Genomic DNA, 7,157 nt, shown 5'->3' with positions numbered 1-7,157 from the left:
GTATGAAACTGTCGAGAGATAGCTATCCTACAGAGTCCTTTACGTTATAGTAAATCATATTAAACAGTATGAAACAGTCGAGAGATAGCTATCCTACAGAGTCCTTTACGTTACAGTAAATCATATTAAACAGTATGAAACAGTCGAGAGATAGCTATCCTACAGAGTCCTTTACGTTACAGTAAATCATATTAAACAGTATGAAACAGTCGAGAAATATTTGTCCTACAGAGTCCTTTACGTTACAGTAAATCATATTAAACAGTATAAAACAGTCGAGAAATATTTGTCCTACAGAGTTTTTGCGTTATAGTAAATCATATTAAACAATCGAGAGATGTTTGTCCACGCAGTTTTCAACGCTACAATAAAACTTATTAGACACCGATTGACAGGTAGTTACTTTTCCTGCATTTCAATTAATTTACTGACAGTGCATCACATCAAACACTACTGAGTAACCAGGAGATACTTGTGCTACGGTATTTTTTATCTTACAGTAAAGTAAATCGTATTAAACACTAAGGCATATTCAAAAGATAATTCTGGTAGAGTAGTTTTTACTTAAAGTAAATTATATTAACACAAAGAATGAGCGTGTTGAGAGATTCTTGTTCAGCAGTTATTTCTACTTACAATAAATCGTACTAAACACTATGGAATGGTCAATAGATGTTTGTCCTACAGTTTGTTTTGTTCTTCTTTACAGTGGAACATGTTAATCATTATATGAGAGTCGTGAGTTAATTATGCTCTGTTATCTTTAACGTGATCAACACCATATATATACCGTATACAGGGCTTTGTCACACTTTGCAATACAAGCATATACAGTAATATCTAATGACGTCGTTTAACACTTGTCTTATCTAAGTTGATAGCTATTTTCAAGCAAAACGTGTCAGAGAGTTTGTAACCTAAATATATTTTATTTAGTTTTATTTTCCTTCTCTATTTCTATTAGTGAGCAGACAGTGGTGAAAGTTGCTTTCTATAAAAAAAAACAAAAAAAACACGATCCTCGGTAAAAACCGTCCAATACTGTCGGAAACATTTTAGGACCACAAAGTGGATTGTGTGACTATTCGCAACGTCCTTAATAGTGTTTTATAAAACAAGCCGAAACTTTGTTTATTTGGATATGTGTATCAGAGATTTTGTTCATCTCCTAAAATGATAATGCTTATGAGATAGTGTAGAAAAAACCAGCTTTTACCTTTAGTTGAGCTGTATTGAATGGCCGAAGCTTTACGTTGATACGGGTCCGATCCTGGCTATATAGCTAAAGTTTATAGTTTTCAAAATCGCCAAGTTTCTCTGCTCTGCTGTTGATTGAAACTACAGGTGGCTTTTATATTGTCTGCTTGGCGCGTGGGTGCGATCAGTTAGGTGAGCTTATGCGTTTTGACGCCAATGAACGAGGTGGTTCCCGAAGTGAATAGGCCAACAGGAGCAGTCCGTGCAGCTCGCGGTTTCCGCCTCCGTACGTCTTCCTATATGGTGAATCTTCACGTGATCTTATGGTATTCAGAAAACAACTAATAACCTAACTACTCTAACCTAACGTTCGCAGATTTAGAAACATATGTTTAGAAATTTCTAATGTTGTTCGTTAAAAAATGATAATTCTTTATTCCTTAATAATATTTTGTATTTTGATGTATTTGCAATCACTCTGATTTTAGTTTTCTTTTTATTCTATCTTTTCTCTCTCTCTCTCATCATTTTTATCCAGTTACCTGAATCTCTTTGTCTCGTCACTGGTTTTCTTTTTCATGATCTTCAATCAGTCAACCTTTATCTAGTTTTCTATTAATTTCTCTTTCATCATTTATTATCCAATTGTCAAGAGTCTCTTTATTTCATTCACTTCCTTTCTCCAACTATTTCTGTTTAATTGCCCAGAATCACGTTCTTTTCCTTCATTTCTTTTATAGTTTTCATATAAACACCCTGATTTCTTCTCCTTCTCTAATGTTCTTAATTGTTTTCTCCAATTATTCTAAATCTCTCTTCTCTTTTCATATGTTCTCTCTCTCTATCAATATACTTTACACAATCATCTTGAATGAATATTTTCATTATCTTTCAATCTTTTTATTATTCTCTATTTTTTATCCCTGAGTTTTCTGTTTTGTTCATATCATTTCACTTTTACGTTTCTGATATTTAATTTTATGTTTATTTGTTCTGTTTTGTTCTTTCACTTGTCTCTTTCCAATTTTCATTCTTTATACAGCTTTTGTTGTTTGTTTTTTTATTCTACCCACATCTTTGTTTTATTTTTCAACTTTCTTTCTTCTTATATCTAATGACTCGGTTTTTAAATAGTTATCTTTTTTGTCTTCCTTTAATTTGTAGCTTTCAAACACGCGTAGTTATTCACCTTTTTGTATCACTGTCGTATACCTGGGATCAGTGTCTTAAATATTATAATTTTTCTTTTCTGTCTTCTTTTTAATACTTTCTGGTATTTATAGTGGTAGTTTTATTTCACTTTCTATATGTAGAATGCTTCTGTTTGAATGAAACTATATTGGTTGATTCAGAATAATTAGAAATAGCTCATAAGAGTTACTGGAAGTATATTATTTTTGCATTTTCTTTGAGGAACCATATATACAACAACTAAATCCTTGGTTTATCTAAATTATGCCTTTATTCTATTTACGATGTTATAAAGTTTTACTTCCAGCAAGTTAGTCTAGAGATAAACGTAACTACTAAAAAGGTAATTTACTTTATCATTTCAGTAAATAAATTAGATTTACTATCTTTTCGAAACCACAAATGTACCAGAAATAAGAAAATTGTAGATTTATTTTTAAGTCTACTGCACATTTACACAGCTTCCCGCAGACTCGGGTTATGACGGAATTAAACAAATGTAAATAATTGTTCGCTCTGGGTAAAAAAAAAAATAGTTACTTATTACGTTTTGTCACTTAAAATCCAAGTAAATTTGAAGGATGTAAACTTAAGTTTCTTCAGAAGCTATTCCTCATAATCAGGTGAGATGTACAGTTTACCAATACCACTTTCACAACACTAATTCAGAGGGAAAAATCCAGAGGAAGATTTTAATTATCTATTAACTCTTTTCAAATTACAAAGTTGTTAAGAATATCATGCTGTTTGTATTGTGACTATCTCAGACAATTTCTTTAAACAAATCTCACTATCATTTCCAACAAATCTGTTACGTTTGCATCGCTTCTTATCATCAAGTTTTGCATTTGTTATTGTCTATTTATCATAAAGTACTGCAAACATTTTTCATTTGAGTATCAAATTTTACATTTATAATTACACGTATATAACCTAATTGGCTTCATAAATACGTAAACGAGAAAATCAGGGATGCATTCCATAAGTTTTCAATTGATAGATAGAATGGAAATTTTACATAATTATAGGACCTAGGAATTTAGTTTAAAAATAAATTAGGAAATCCATAAGAGTTTATAAGAAACAGCTGACTAATAATGTGATAACTAACAACAAGATTTTTTGTAAGTATATTAAAGATAAGCAAAATGGGGTTGTAAAACATTTAAATGTTCTTTTCTGTTTTCACAATAGAAGATGTTTATCAATATTCCTGAGCCGAAGTATTCTATTGGAAATATTTGGATTGATTTGAATCGTTTAAGTAATGGTACCTTAATGGTTAAATGACAGATTGATATATTACAGTGGATAAAGCACCAGGATAAGATAATATTTTATGGTTTTAAAGAACATCAAAGATGAGATATACAACTCTCTTTCCTTAATTTTTGATAGGTCAATAGACAGTGAACTGATGTCTGAGAGTTGGATAATTACCATAAAACTCCTATTTTTAAAGGGGGAATGATAAGAGTCACCCTGAAAAGTAAAGACCAGTTAGTCTGATTAAAGCAGATTTACTAAACCATCCAGCATGGTTTCACTAAAAGGAAACTTCACCTTACTGATCTGTTAACTTTTTTCGAGGATGTTATTTTCTGCATGATGGAATGGATATGATCTTGATGTATTTAGATTTTCAAAAAGTTTTTTCTTAAGATAACAAATAAAAGATTAGTTAAGAAAATCACACCAACTGAAAGTAGTAAACTGGATTGTGAAGCGAGCTATTGGATGGGAAAAAGGAAAAGTCATTTTAAACTCTTGGGATTTTCTTACTTTATTAGTATGGCATAGATTAATTGAACATATATTTGGCAAATTATCTTTACTTGAGGCAGGTGCAAGATAACTAATATGGGTATCGTAATTTGATTCATACGTTTAATATTGGTGGGAGCCCTCTCACTAGTGTGACTGAAAAACAGGATGTACGCATCGAAGCAGAACTCTATTGTTAGTGAAGCTAATAGAATTTTGGGATTCATTGATAGACATATTTATTACAAGTGAAAATGGGTAATTATCCCTCTATTGAAATAAATAACTAGTTAGGCCTCACTTGGAATACTGTGTACAGTTTTTGATTTAAGAAAGAATGTTGATTTGTTGGAAAGAGTTCAAAGGAGGACTAATATGATGATTCCGAAGAGGGGAGGGTATATTATGAGGATAGAGTAGGATCTATCAACTTAGTTTACCTTGAAAAAAGAACGGTAAATGATTTCTTATTGAACTTTACAAGATTATCCGAGGGATCAATACGATAAACGCCTCTGATTCGTTTGGTGCTATAATAGAGTAAGATCTATCAACTTAGTTTTCCTTGAAAAAAACAAACGGTAAATGATTTCTTATTGAACTTTACAAGATTATCAGAGGGATCAATACGATAAACGCTTCTGATTCGTTTGGTGCTATAATAGAGTAAGATCTATCAACTTAGTTTACCTTGAAAAAAAAACGGTAAATGATTTCTTATTGAACTTTACAAGATTATCAGAGGGATCAATACGATAAACGCTTCTGATTCGTTTGGTGCTATATTTTAAAGATAAGAGAGTAAAAAAGGTACAAGTGTAGAATTTGGAAAAGAAAGGATACGTTCCAATTAGAACAGTTTTTTTTTTAATAACAGTGATAATGGCCTATAGAATGAGTTGCCGTCGGTAGTCGGAGTAGAGGCTTAAACCTTAAGGTTTAAAAGGGTAATCGGTAAAATGAAAATGTGGGCTTATGTTTTTACTTGTTCCAAGGATGATTATCCAGGGACAGTTATGAAGGTCTAAATATTTCTCTGTTATTTCTTGTTTATCGTCAAATTCTGCGGATGTTATTGCCTGTTTATTACCAAGCATTGTAAATACTGCTGCTTAAATATAAAATTGTTTAGATACTTTTTTTTTTTTGTAATCATAAAATGCTTCAGGTACCACAGTTAAAATATTAGATTATTTATATGTTATGTGTTGTTATCGATAAGTTCGACAGATATCATAATTTTTCCATCGTCAAGCTTTGTTTGTTTTGTTGGATTTAGAGCAAATCTACTTGAGGGCTATCTGCTATTTTCCAATGAAGGCAGCTAATTAATATCATCTACCGCCAACTATTGGGCTACTCTTATCTGTCCGAGTAATGGGATTTGAACGTTACTATTATAATACACACACACGGCCTCAAAGTGCGATTCACGGCGTTTTCCTTTTTTTTTCTTCTTCTTAGTTTTGTTGAGGTAACAGAACGTGAACCATTGGGCCGTATTTGCTTTTTATCATTAATTGTTCTTCGAATATCAAATTGTGCGTACATACTATACTATTTATTTCTCTTTTTTTAAATTGCTGCAGACAACATGTTTGAATAACCCTCAATCAATGAGAAAAATAAACAAGGGGTCACTTGTCAGAAATACTTACTACCGATAGAGGTCACGACAGGCAGTTTTAAGATTCACCTGGATCGAGGTGGATTTGAATTAATCTACATTTTTACACAACTTCTGGTACAATGTGTCAACTATTTATGCTCCATTTTTTCTTATCATTAAACTAAACTGAAAACTAAATTATTGTCACTTTGTTGTTGTTTTTTCTAAACAAAACATTTTTGTGAAAAAATACTAATTTAAAACTCACTTGTAGCTTAATGACAGCATACAAAATGACGTAACCATGTAGTTTTCATTTGATAATTTAAATATTGTCCAATAATACGCTTTTCAACAATAAAATAAAGATAGCTGAAGTAGTAAGGATTAGCTTTATACCATTGTGCGTTGGAACATAACTGAATAACAAGAACAAGATACATCTAAATGTTACTATCACATTAATTCAGTTTTATAAGCGGATTGTTTACGTATATATTTTTAATGATGATTTCGGCAGAGAAGGTAAAACTAGTGCTCACGCGATTCCTGGGGTCTTCTAGTTGGCGACGTTTTGGTAGGCCTCGGTATTAATTAAAAGAACAACACTATGAATCGTAACTATTTACACTGAATAACAAACAAACAAAAAAGCCGTGCTTTTCGAGCCATTTTACTCTAATTGAGCTAAGCAGGTCGACTGATGACAATGTTATCCAAAGGAGTTTTATTTGTAAGAGACAACTTCAAAGTCTCTTAGCTTCATGAAAGACTGGGGAAAAAGAAGTTTTATCAATAAATCAGTTCTACCCTTATGTAAAGCATATATTAGGTCGTCAAGAAATTAATGTCGCTTTTTTTAGATGAAAAACCCGAACAACTTATATATCAAAACAAAGCATTTATTAAATGAAATAGTCTGCATTCTTATCGATGATGCTTTTCCATCTTACAATCAGGTTGTTATTGCCCTGATTAAAGAAATCACTTGGCTTTGAAGCAAAAAACATTTCGATGTCCTCTTTAACACCTTCCACATTTGCATACATTTTCCCATTAAGATGGTGGTGCAGCGAACGAAAAAGATGGTAATCTGATGGTGCCATATCTGGAGAATAAGGTGGGTGGGATAAAACTTCCCAACCCAACTTCATAATCATGTGTTGATTTAAATGTGCCACATGTGGACGTGCATTGTCTTGGAGAAGAAGAACACCTTTCCGATTGACACGTGAAGGGTGTTTCTGATGAAGGGCTTGATTTAAATGTTCCAGTTGCTGAATATAGATCTCTGCGTTGACAGTTCGCTGTGGATTGAGGGGTTTGAAATGAATTACTCCTTTGATGTCCCACCAAATGCAAAGCAGCACTTTCTGCGGATGGAGCCCAGGTTTTG

General features: G+C 32.2%; 1 long non-coding RNA gene across 2 annotated transcripts in view; it reads right to left on the bottom strand.

Moving 5' to 3' along the window:
- Positions 1 to 1,343, bottom strand: part of LOC106478597 — a 47,883-nt gene extending 46,540 nt beyond the window's left edge. The window contains exon 1 of one of the 2 annotated variants that reach the window (XR_002609941.1): positions 1,217 to 1,343. This is a non-coding gene — a long non-coding RNA (uncharacterized LOC106478597). The remainder of the gene's footprint in view (positions 1 to 1,216) is intronic. The other variant, XR_002609942.1, reaches the window with a different exon arrangement.
- Positions 1,344 to 7,157: the final 5,814 nt, after the last annotated feature.

This window comes from Limulus polyphemus, unplaced genomic scaffold, assembly GCF_000517525.1.
Source record: "Limulus polyphemus unplaced genomic scaffold, Limulus_polyphemus-2.1.2 Scaffold230, whole genome shotgun sequence".
Lineage (NCBI taxonomy): Eukaryota > Metazoa > Arthropoda > Merostomata > Xiphosura > Limulidae > Limulus > Limulus polyphemus.
Note: the sequence above shows the minus strand (reverse complement) of the source record. Positions and strands in the feature narration are given on the sequence as shown.